Source organism: Rattus norvegicus, chromosome 19 (assembly GCF_021556685.1).
Source record: "Rattus norvegicus strain SHRSP/BbbUtx chromosome 19, alternate assembly SHRSP_T2T, whole genome shotgun sequence".
Lineage (NCBI taxonomy): Eukaryota > Metazoa > Chordata > Mammalia > Rodentia > Muridae > Rattus > Rattus norvegicus.
In genome coordinates, this window is record NC_141552.1 from 58,741,084 (window position 1) to 58,754,174 (window position 13,091).

The window sequence follows — 13,091 nt, forward strand, 5'->3', positions numbered from 1 at the left end:
TGTATATGGGTGGAGACTCTCATATGGATTCAGTTTGCACCTCACACAGAGAAACCATTCTCTTTCTAAAGGTAGATGGCTGGGATAGAGAAACTTCACACGGGCGCCTGCTTGATAAACGAAGGTGGTAGGAAAATAAACACAGTCAGGAAGGAGCAGTAGGCCAGCAGCTCTCACCCTGAACAGCCACCATTGCTACAATATGAAGGTTCATCTCTATAGCAATCTGTATCTTGCTTTCTCATAATCTAGTGCACTAAGCACGATAAATTCCCCTGATAGTGATTTCCTTTTTTTTTTTCCCTTGTAAGTTACAATTTAAGGCTCTTTATAGAAGCAGTGGGCCTGAGGATATTGGTCAATATAATTCTTGGTCTTGTGGAGACAGAAAAAGTAAGCAAATGTCATGATTTATACAATCAAACAAAAAATTCAAAATAATAATAGTAACAACGACAACAACAAAACATCTGTTCTCCATCTCGTAACTCTCTCAAGTCAATTTAATGCCTCTACCAACAAGCAGAGTGCTAGCGACAGCCTTTGAAACAGTCTAAATTTTGATATATAAAGCCTCTCTTCTTTTTACAAAGGAAGTTTTCAAGACAGGCACAGAACTAATTGAACTTACCATGCCTCAGAATTCCATATTAAAAGCCAACAGTAACAAAACAAAAGGGTTCACTATGAGATCTTGTTGCTGCTGTGGGTGGCACCCTAGAAGACACACCCTCTGAAATGTCTCTCTTGACTCCAGGAGGATATAATAAACATACATGGATGCTGCCCTCTCTGACCTCAATTTTTCCCCTCCATGTCTTTCCCGTTCCTGCTTACCTGTCAATGCTTCCAGAGGACAATTCAATGGGACCAGGTCAGGTAGAAGAGGCACTGAAGTGCTGAGAGCAATTCTCCTGTAAGCATCATAAGTCACCAGCTAACAAGTATGCTTTAGTCCTCGCTCTGCTTAGTAGACTCTCATTAACATAAGATCCAGCTGTGTCAGCAAGACTTCTCCCTTTACACAAGGGTAGACCAGTAGTTCAAAGCTACTATTGCTGCTTCTCAAGGTAGGTTTCATCCTCTTTCCAAATCCCTCTGTCTCTGGCTCTGCAAGCTAGCCTGATAGTCTCTTCATGAGGCTGGGTGCAATCAGATATGAACTGGACCCACAAGACATGCACCCCTAGGCTGAGGATCCTTTGACATTGGTCTTTGGAACTTACGTTCATCTCAGTGCTGACTCTTACTAGACAGATGAACAAACATCTGAAGAAGTAGACTAAGGGTCATGTGTAAGCATCTGCCTTTCACTTGGTAAAGGGATCAGCATCTAAGCTCTTCTGAAAGGTTAACTGGAAAATCTCCTTAGCTGCTTTATCATGTTGAACAGCAGGTTCCTTTCTGGGTACACTTATTTTCCATGTCCGCATAATTCTAGGCCGAGTTACTTATATGACTGAACTCCTAGGACTTCCATCAATGATGCCCTTTAATAAGGCCTTAAGATAACAGAAATTTATTCTCTCACTTCTCAGAAGGCCAGAGACCCTAAAAGTAAGAAGGGTGCTCCCTCCTCAGGCCCTGAGAAGCCATTCCTCATAGCTGCCCTATGCTTTGATGGTTAGTGTTTCTTCCTTTTCCTGTAGTAATCTAATTCCTGTCTCCATCCCTCTTTCTCTGTGTGTTTTGTGGAGATAAAGATATCACCTTTGTGTCACTGTGACAAAGAAAGAACTACTGTAGGGATGGAATTTATTTAGGTTCCTGGTTTCAGAGGGATGTCATGTCCCCCATGATGGGGACAGTATGACCGAATAGCTCAGTTCATGACAGCAGGAGTATGTGGTGGAGATTGTCTTTATCGTAAAAGACCAGGAAGCAGAGAGGTTTGCATAAACCATGCATAAGGATATTTTCAAAGGCCCATCTTTTCTTAGGAATCTCATGTCCATGGCCTCCTCAAGTACTACCACCAGCTAAGGACAGATCCTACAAAATATAAGCCTATAAATGCAATTTAGATTTAAGCTATACCACCATCTGGGTCTGCTGTGACCCTCCTAAATAATGACATCTACAGAGACTCAGTTCACATGAGGATGCTACTGAAGTTCTGGGTACCTACCAGTTGTCTACAAGTGGCAAAATCTCCTCCAGCTTGTCCACCTGATAACTTCATGTTATACCCAAATGAGCTAAGCCACATTGTACCCAAAGTCTGTTAGATTTCCCTGTCGGGAAATTTCCACTATACAAATCTCTCCGAGACACCCTGGCCCCCTAACTTCAGTATCAGCATAGACATTAAGCTGATTGTCAAAATTCATCCAACAACTGAATTTATTTCCACCAGAAAATTTGATTATTTTTCTTTGATCTACATGGCGTGTTTTCCCCTCACTCCTGTAAATGCTGACTTTAAAATCCCCCTTGGCCTCCACACAATGAGAAGCAAGCTGGGTACTCATTGAGAAAGAAAACATTCATTGTATTTGATACTGCAGTTCTCTCTCCTTGATTTGAATGTTATATTTGGGTGACTGAAATATTTATTAGTAACCACCTCCCCTAACTTCTGGAAGGGTGTCTCCTAATTTGCTTCATTTGGGGCACTTCTGAGAAAGGGCTGGGAGTTATTATTCTTAACAAACTCTTTCTTTCAAAGATTTATTTAAGGTTGCCATTTTCTTAGTCATTCAGAGGATAACTCAGAATAATTTCTACCACTTCAAATTTTACTGTTCTTCTCCCCCCCCCAAATCCATCAATTATTAGAGCCTCAGTCCCTGAAAGTTTGTAAGGCATGTGCATGCCTAAGCTTTTGACATTATGGCATTGCAAATTGCTCCTTTTATTGCAAACCCTAATAATTAGAGAGCTCTGAGCTTATGGCTCAGTGGGAGAGTACTTGCATAAGTAGTACACAGTCCTGGGTTCCAGCCCTACTACCACAATGGAGGGATGAGGGAGAGAAGGAACAGAGGAAGGAGAGAGACGAGAGGAGGGGATGCAGAAGGAAGAGGACAGAGGGGGAGAGGAGAAGGGAGCAGAGAGAAAACAGAAAAAGGTTAAAAACTATACCATCTCAGTGCTTTGTAGGATTCTCGGTAAGAAATTGACTGAAAATAGACTTAAGAAAATGCTGGATGTTCTCTGTTTTGAGGAGGGGGTTATGTGGGCTGAGCTGATCTGGGTACATAAATTCATCAAAGGGTACTGTTCACTGTCACACATCTTCTCAGGCCTCTACGATGCTGACAGGGAAGATGCCTTCTTTTCTTCAAGGACTAGCGTCATCATCAAATGTCTATGCACCCTTCCTTCAGCCATCCAGGCATCTCCCTTTTCTTTTTCCCTTCTCCTTTCCTTTCATCCCTTCCTCCTCCTCTTTTGTGGTACTAAATATGGAACTCAGGGCCTTACGCTGCAAGGCAAACACTACCATGGAACTGATGTGTGTATGTGAGATGGTTGAAAGGGAAGAGCTTGGCTTGTCCAGCCCATGCTCAAGTTATCACAATGTTTTACTGAAGCATACTCAGTACTTTGTTGAGTCTGTCATTTATCCCCCGCCCCTTGTTAATATTCTAAGCATTCACTCAATGATTTTTTTATTGAATATCTACAATGTTCCAGAAGCTACACTAAGCAGCTAAATTCCCTCATTAAATCCTTGATATATCACACAGCCAGAAAGCCACTGGAATCTAGATGAGCTACAAATTTTATTAAAAAGAGCTAACATTTTCTAAGAACTTTTTTTTAGAAAAATGATAATAAAAAGTGTTTACTGAAAAATTAAAGTAAATAAACTTCTCAAAAACTGAAGCTCCAAAGCAATGTAACCCCCATCTGGAAATCATTGTTCCCTCTCTCCTGAGATGTGCCCCCACTATTGTGACAGTAGTAGCCCTGCTACCTTCTCTGGGTCATGCCATCTATGCTGGGAACATATTATCCAGCTCTGCTCCCGTCATGCATCTTCCTTTGTCTTTGCCTGAAGAGGAACTGCCTCATCTGCTCTTCTTGTACAAGGAAAATCACATGACTGTCTCTGCTTCCCTTTTTACTTTGGTCACCAGGAAGCTCATGGTCAAATGTGTGGCCTAATCAAAGAATTGTTAGGTCAGCAGTTTAGCCTTATGGTTACTTGTTCACTTCGCCTTCTGTTGAAAATGCGCAATCTAGTTAGAATGCGCACTCTATTCACAAGAAATGAAATAATGAAATCTATCACTTCTTGCTTTATCAAGGTAGCCAATTTGATGCAGGGGTTCAGTAAGTATTTTTCTTCTTGAGAAGGTTCAGCTCACGTACTAACATTCTATTGTATGTGACCTATCCAAGGAGGACTATCTGGAGTTAGTCATCTAGATGAAATTTCTTACCTTCTCTTGGATCATCCAATTTGCTAATCTCACTATGGCCTGAATTAAATACATTAAAGTCAAGACAAGACAAACCAATGCCAATGTTCCTGCTACAAATACCTGTTCTCTGTTTTCCTCTTAACCCTTTCTACTTCTCACCCTCTCCCTGTCCCTAGCTCACCACCAATCTGAAATAGTTCAAAGAGAGACTGAATCCAATTCTGCTGCTCACAACAATGTGGGTTAAACAATTACTCGCTTCTCTAAACCTCTGTTTCCTTGTGTGTGAGAAAATAACAAGGACCTTACCCTTCTGGAGCTATTTTGAGGTTTAAATCAGAACCACACACAATAGCTTTATGCTTCCCGTAGAGGATTTAGCCAATCATTCTCAATTGAGTGCAGGGATTGATAGATAGGTGGAGAAAGGAGATGGATGGATGGATGGATGGATGAGTGAAAATGGATGGATGGATGATGGATGACAGATGAGTGGATGCTGGATGGACAGATGCATGTATGACTAGATGGGAAAATGGAAATAGATAAATGGGGTTGATGGATAATCAGTGGGTGAACAATAAATACAGAGATAGATGAAGATTGGGTAGATGAATGAAGGGTTAAATGGATAAATGGAAGATAGATAAGTGGATGGATAGACTATCAATGGATAGACAATGGAAGGACAGATGGTGAAAGAAAAGACAAATGGATGATGGATGAACATATAACAAGGATATAACCTGACAGAGGATGGCTTGTGTGCCCTGTGTCATCTTACTACAATGTGTCTTTAACACACCTCCTTTCCCCGAATACAGGGCTATGACTACACACACACACACACACACACACACACACACACACACACACACACACAGAAAGAGAGAGACAGAGACAGAGACAGAGAACGTAGGAAAGTACTATCCTGTTTCCTGGGGCTGTCTGATTCTTTTCTAGGGTTATGTCTACACAATGTCAGTAAAACAAAGGCCTAAGTTTGGCTGAGTGAGTGTCATATTCAGATAAACACCCTGCTGAGAAACAAGTTGTTTTATAGAATTATAATTTTAGTTTGTGTGTTCACGTATGCGAGGATGCACGTTTACATGGTGGCAGAGGTCAGTGGACATGCTCAGTTATCTGTCCCCATCTTTTACCCTTAGACAAAGTCTACTGCTGCCTGTTGTATATGCCAGGCCATCAGGCCGGGGAATTTTCACGAACTCTCCTGTCTCTGTTTCCCATCTTGCTGTGTGAGCCTCAGGCTTACATACTAGCAGGTGTGGCTTTACATGAGTTCTGGAACTCAGAATCCCCAAGGATTGTGTGGCAAGTACTTAACTCACTGAGTCATTATCCTAGGCCCCCAGACCATTTTTAAAAATTTTAAGTAGTGGCGAAAGGAAGCATACATTCTGTGACCCCCCACTCCCATTCACAGTTAACAATGTAATCCTGAAATTCACATTACTGATCTCCATATCTGCGTCTCCTCCAGAGTGAGAGAGCATCAAAGCAACAAGGGCTGTCCCACTAAGAGGAGATGGCTGGGAGAGATCTGCCTGTTTTGCAAAGCTGTTTGTCCTTGTCCCTCGGTCACGAGAGACAGGGGAAGTTGGTCAAAGGAGGAAGATTAAAATTCATAAAATGGCTCTGAAAAGGGACCTGTTGTTCCTCAGGGAAGAGTCCTCTTCATCACCAGCTTGTACGGAAGCTCTTGCTTCCTGTCTAAATTGTGGCACAATGACAGAGCCACTCCCAGTGTTCTGGGACCTGAGACAGGACAAGCAGGCCTGAGAGATGTCCTTAGTTGGGACATCTGGGTGAGAGGTCAATTATCAAGCAGGCCTGATAAAAAGCTTGCAAAAGGAGACCTCTGGTGTCCCTGAAAGAGGTGGATGATCCATGGATTGGGGACAAGGAAGTAGTCAAAATTCATCAGAAGAATTCAAACAGCAAGCATAGGGCTGTGGCTGGGATGTGGGGAAACAGATATGGAAGTAATCGCTATCCACATAGCCAGCCCAGATGAGCGCTGCTAGGAAGAGGAAGAAAGAAGGGACTGGGGAGATGGCTCAGTGAGTATTATGCCAGCAAGCAAGAGGATCTGAGTTCAATCCCCATAGGAAAAGGTGGGTAGACTGCTTGCAATTCCAACACTGGGGAAGAGGAGTCATGCATTCCTTAAGATCTACTGCTTAGCTATGATAGTCAAATTGGTGAGTTCCAGGCCAATAAAGAGGTCCTGTCCCCCAACAGAAAGAGGTAGATGGAAACTCAGAAATGACACCCAAGGTCACCCAATGACCTCTACACTCAGGTACATTTGTGTGCCTACATATGCCAACATATATATATGTTCAGAAAGGAAGAGAGGAGGGAGGAATGAGAGAAAGAAAGCAAACTGGGCAGAAGAGTCAAGCCCTTGGCACTCTGTAGGAATGACGGTTACCACCCCCACGCCACCATCCCTTCCCCAAGGCAGGGAGGCTGCCATTTCTAGATCATCTCCTAGTTTCCTGTTGTGTTTGTCCAATTGGATCTGGCCTGAGTAGGAGAGCTGGGTAAAATCTGATTACCTGCTTGCCAGCCATCTCACTGCAGGGTCTTTAGGGAGCAGCCTACAGCACATGGCTTAATCCCACTGTTTTCTTTCCCCACTCTCACCCCCTCATACTCAGCATCCAACAGCACTTTTCAGTTGTGGGTACCAGGGAGTTGTACTCTAGGGTACCATACAGGATTTCTGCTCCCCTCTCCCTTCTATCTTCGTATCATCTCTTGATGAATTGCTCTTAAACAGCCTTCTGACCTCCCACTTTCAAGACAGAGTCCAACTGAACTTGGGCCAACTCTTTTAACCTTTGGTTTCCTTTCTTGGGATCTACATGAGACTAGCTTCAGGACCTCCACAGAGATCCATGTCCTGTACATAGGGTAATATTTACATTTATTCTATTCATGTCTCGCTTCCACACAGGTCCGGAGCAAGGGGCCAAACAACCGAGGGCTAAAACTTCTGAAACCACAAGCCACAAGAAACCTTCTTTTCTCTTAAGTTGGTTGCCTAGGGCTGTTTGTCATAGCGTTGAAAAGTAAGCACCACACTATGTAATTAAGAGCTTTTTAGAGATGTCCAAACTCTGAACCTAGAGGCCTGTTTTTAAAGTTCATTTTTTCTATCTGTTTTCGTTTGGACCCATGAACATCAAAAACTGTTAGCTGGGATGGGTGGCTGCATATACTTAAAATAAGGTATGTGCAGAACTTACAACAAAAAGAAAATCATTGGACATAGAAAGGAAAACTTAGTGAACTAGAAAATAGTAAATGTATGAAGCTGACATAATATGTAGCTTGGTATATGGCACAAGGGCTAGGAAACTCTTGGGGACTGAACCTGGGATTTGTGGCTGACTTGGGATGAGGTAGAGAAAGTAGAAATGGGTGGGGAGGGGCTGCTAATTGAGACATGTTTTCCTTTGGGGATAATGGGAATATTCTAGAACTTCAGGGGTTGATGCTTTCAGGCTGAATGCGGTAAGTATTCTAGAATTGCTCACTGTCAAGTGGATGGGTTTATGGTCAATCCGTTTCACTTTAAATATAGGAAAGTAAGTTAAGTCCATGCAGAATGCTGCCCCAGAGGTCACACTGATCCCTTTATTTACCTTTCTTGGTTCCTAATCTGCCACATGTGATCACAGGACCCAGAGCATTGGGCTTTATGCCACCTTGGTGAAACCTACTCCTAGGGTGTAGTGGTAAGGAATGTGCACCCACACACGTCAACATACACATATGTACAAAAATGAAAGAGAAAAGGGGGAGAGAGGAATGAGAGAAGGGAGGGGAAAGTGTGCAGGATGGCCAAACTCTGTGTGCAACAAAGGACAGGGTACATCCTCAGACATGGTGATCGTTAAGAGCCTTCAGCCTCCTCTGGCCAGAAAGAAGGAGATAGGAAGCACAAGGGATGGAAATCAGTAACACAGTCAGTCTCTTCCCACACCCATGTTGGATGAGGGGCCCTTTCTGTCTCCCCTTCCCCAGCTATGCCAGGGAGCTCAATGTTTACACAGCTTGGCTGGCAAGCATGTTGGCAGGGGACTCAAGGCCCTGCTGGGGCACTGAGCCTGGCTCCGTGAGGCCTGTTCCTATCTGCCCACATCCTCCCGCACTCCTGGCTAGATACAGGCAGGTCTGGGCCAGCTCAGGGCAGGAAAGACCTGGGGATCTTGGCCAATGCTGCTGTTTCCTTGGCCTGAGCATGTGATCCATTCTCAGTTGGGCCCTAGCCTGGCATGGCCATCTCCTGGCCTGCTGGTTTCTCTGGGGATGTGTGTTGTTTTGAGCCCTGGCTTTTCAAACACTGTACTCTCAGTCACAAAAGAGCCAAATCCATCTCTTTCCATGTGTTTCGATGAGGGTTTTGGTTCAGACACAGTCTGCAGCTTCTATTGAGACTTGGTTGGCTTAGACCTACATAGCTCTGACTGGGTTCCAGCTTGTGAGAAACCTCCTGCCTCAGCCTTCCAGGTGCTGGGACTATAGGGCTGGGCCACTGCTTGTCTACACCTCCCAGAACAAACCACTTAGCAACAGGGTCTGCACCCAGAATTTGCAGAGTAAATGGAAGAAGGAGATGTGAGAATATCCCAGGCAGGGGCCATAGAGGGGCATACTGATATAGGAGGGACCAGGGGTCTGACTCCTGAATAGGTGAAGCCAGAACCAGGGAGAGCTCTAGAAGTAGATTAGCAAGGCCTCTCTGGCAGTCGCCAGTTGTGCGAGCTTAGGAGAGCTTTGAGAGCGTCCAGTGCCTCAGTTTCTTTGTCAGAAAAGTAGGTACAGCCCCTGTGTTCAAGTTTTATGTTGACTCTGAGTCCAGCACATGCAAAATCCCTCCCCAACCCCCACACCCTGTGTATTCGCTATTATAAGTATTAGTTATTGGTACTGGAAATGCCTTCCATTTCCCTAGGGATGTCCATGCCCATATTGGAAAAATAAAGTCACGAGATTCTTTCCAGGGGATCTGGTGTGCAAAGCTGTATAATTGTCAGGCTTCAGTGGTGTTTGCTGATTGGTTCCTGGAGATGGCCATGGATGGTCACTGCTACCTTTGCAATGGCCTCTGCTTTTGTTGGAGGTGAAGTCACACAGAGGGTGTTCTGGTTTATGGAGTTGCAGAATGGGATGTCTCTTACGTTTCACTCAGTCTCTAAAAGGCTGCTAAACAAAGGGATAAAGGCACTCTCAGTCCTGCTGCCAGAACTACAGGGCTTATGACCAAAAAACACAGAACAGGTGATGGGCATCTGGCCTGTGAGCTGACACGGGACTCTTGGATTTGTGAGTTCTTCATCGCTGTCTTGAAATGTTATTTTTTGTTGTTGTTGTTTTGTTTTGCTTTTTCTTTTTTCTTTTTTATCCTGAACACAAGGGCACACTTGTAATGAGTCCTGGAAAAGTGTAGCTGGTCCCTCTTGTGCATTAGTGTGGCTCTCAAGATTCACCACGGCCCGTGTGTGTGTGTGTGTGTGTGTGTGTATCTGCGTATGTGCGTACGTGCACATGTGTATATACAGATCATGAGGAGCAGCAAACTGGCCCACCCACTTATGACATAGCCAACCCCGAAGCAGCAGCCAGGGGAGAACGGAAGCAGCAGACGCTGACTCATGAGAATCACCCAGCACAGGGCACAGGCAATGATTTCTCTCTGCCTCACTTTGGTGTCTCTTGCAGATGATGTATGAATCACCTTATTTACCTTTTCCTTCCCCACCTTCTGCTTTATTATTTTTAATAATGCCATGCCAGCTCTGAGGAGGAGTTTCCTTTGCAAAAAAAAAAAAAAGAAAGAAAAAGAAAAGTGGGGAAGGAAAGAAAACCAGCCTCTAACTCTCCAATCCTCATTAATACGCAAACATGCTTTTTCTCTCTCGTCATGTCAGAGAGGGGGGCACAAAATGTGTTGGTTCTAAGAAAGCCTCGGTTCCAAATATAAACAGTAATAAATTCAGGTCTTGATTCCAGGGAAAAGCAGTAAAGTTTTCATCATCTTTAATGAGAATAAAAACGCTGTTGCATGAACACTTTTTAATTTTAAAATAAAGAGGACTGAAGTGCACAGAGAGACAGGATAGCTCTGCCGGCAGTGCTTTGAAGTGTGTTTCTACTGGGCTCCCAAAAGCACAGTCCTGGTTCTGCATGACTGCATGGCTGCATGAGTGCCTGCATGCATGTGTGGGTGTACATGCATGCATGGGGGTATATATGCGCATGTGCTAGGACAAGTTTACCCTTGCCACTTGCTTTGTAGACAGCGTTTGGCATTCACTCAGCTGCAGTCTGCACTGGCCCAATGAGGTGGCTGTGCTTCTATTCCCAGTAGATGAAACAAGTTTGCAAAGATTTCTTAGCTACCTGCGGTTGCACAGTTCCCTTCAGAGCCTACACTGCAACCCGGTCCCCAAGATCCGGAGCGTAAGTTCCAAATACCCTGCTGGGTTTTTATCCAGATTAGATGTGGCAAGAAGGCCACAGACTGACATGCCTCAAGGCTCCATTTGTCATATATGTAGCATCTTAGGGGACTGAGATGTCCTCTCTCTAGCCTGTCACCAAACACATAAATCTCTTCTCCAGGTTCCCTTGCTTTAGACTCTTGGGATTATTACCTGTGACAGGGAACTCACTTCCTGTCATGGGAGCCTCTTCCAGGCTCCCACAGCGCTCTCAATGAGAGTGTCTGTTTTCACCATAGGAAACAGGTCTCCTCGTCTGTCAGATCTTTCCTTTAGTACAGGCTTCTCTAGCCTTGTGGACCCGCTCGCTCTTTGAAGAGAGCATTTTCCAACCCTTAGCTGTTTCTCCCGCAAGCCAGTTGGGTTTCCAGGACATCTGCAACTGTGGCCATCCGATGGGAGAAAGTATGTTCCAGCTTTGGTTACTTGACCATGACTTTGGAGTTTAGGGATGTGTTCCTCAGCCAACAGCATCCTGGGGTTGCTATATTAGTTATTCTTCTCATGATTGTAAGAAGACACCCAACGGAAGCCACCTAAAGGAAGAAGGGCTGATTTTGGTTTGTGGTTGGAAGGGTACAATCCATCTGAGAATGGATTCCCGATGGCAGGGGCATGAAGCAGCCCAGAAACAGCCTTTTTTCTCCTTTATATTCCGTCCTTAGAACAACCCATGCAGTAGTACACCACATTCATCTCACCTCGGTTCATCACCATTAGAAACTTCTTCACAGATATGACCACCAGGCTTACTCCTAGGCGGTCCTACATCCCATCTAATTGAAATTTAACACTAGTCATGACAGCATTGCATGGAAGGGACAGGAGCAATGGCTCTTGAGGTGTAGGGTGACTTGAAATTTAGAATCTAGAACCTTCTCCAGGGGAACAATAAGGATCTCCATTCTTCACTGACCATATGAGTCCCTTTTCCCAAGAAGAGCCTGACAACGAGGGAGTGTCCCTTCTAGGACTCTGGAATGACGAGGGTGTGCCATTTATAACAATTAACTGCTTAATGTCTCACAGACTCTCCGTATTTGAATATAAAGTAACAGTAAAAACCTCATAAAGGACTAAGTCAGGTTTTATGGCAAGAGAAAAAAATGTGGTCTTCTTGTATTGATTTGATTCTCCCAGCTGATCAGGACAAATGCCTTCATTCTCAGGAAAGTGCTTGCAAAGCCCAGAGCCAAGGGCTCTCCATGTATGCCTGCCCTTCTTTATTCATTCAGGCATCCAGGTAGCTAAGGATGTCAAATGGAGGGTGATGTCCTCCTACTCAAGGTGACTGCCCCCTGTGACCAAAAGGCTATGTCTGCACAGAAGGCCTTGTCCCACTTTTTCCCCTAAGTACAAGGGCACCACAAAGGACCATTAGTAGTGTGCACCTGTGTATGTTTGTCTTTGTGTGTGTGTGTGTGTGTGTGTGTGTGTGTGAGAGAGAGAGAGAGAGAGAGAGAGAGAGAGAGAGAGAGAGAGAACCTATAAACACATTCTCGCAGTAGACTGTATATGCCAGCCCCTTAGCTAGGACAATACCCCTGTCTCAGGTGTCTTTAGTGGGATGCTTGTTCTTAAAAGCATCCTAGCTTAGAAGGGTAGCACCTTGAATCAAGTTGAGCACAGGTCACACAGTTTTGGACTCACGGTTTGCACCTTGGCCTGGGTGTCCAGCTCCCCAACAGAAAAATGAGAATCGAAAAGGCAGCTACCCCGTGCTTAAGAATAGGATTTGAGATCAATGCCAAAGCCTTTCAGGGTGTCTAGAATCTGCTCAGTGCAGCCTAGCTACATTAGAAGTTGCCCTGCCATTGAAATGAATCTAGCAAGTAGAGGAGTGATATTTATAAAGCCTTCCTTCTTGAGATATGAATCTAGTCATTACTGGTAATGAGAGTCTCAGAATTGTTACTTAACCTCCCCGTACCTCAGTTTCAAAATATGTAAAATAGGGATGGCACAAGCACCAGCCTCTTGGGCTTACTGTGAGCATTAAATAAATAAAGTCTTGAAAGATACTCAAGTTGTATTGTGACTTAATGCGACACGCTCTCCACGGTTCTTGGGTTAAAGTCTAGGTTCTTTCAGGTTTTAGTTCTTTTGGGTTTAGTCTAGGTTCTTAGCATGCTACCTTTGGAAGGTTCTCAACATTTTAACAGAAAGAAGTGGTTGTGTA

General features: G+C 44.3%; 1 protein-coding gene across 1 annotated transcript in view; it reads right to left on the minus strand.

The window, feature by feature from the left end:
* Positions 1–13,091, minus strand: part of Maf (MAF bZIP transcription factor) — a 355,732-nt gene that overhangs the window by 259,711 nt on the left and 82,930 nt on the right. The window lies entirely within an intron of this gene.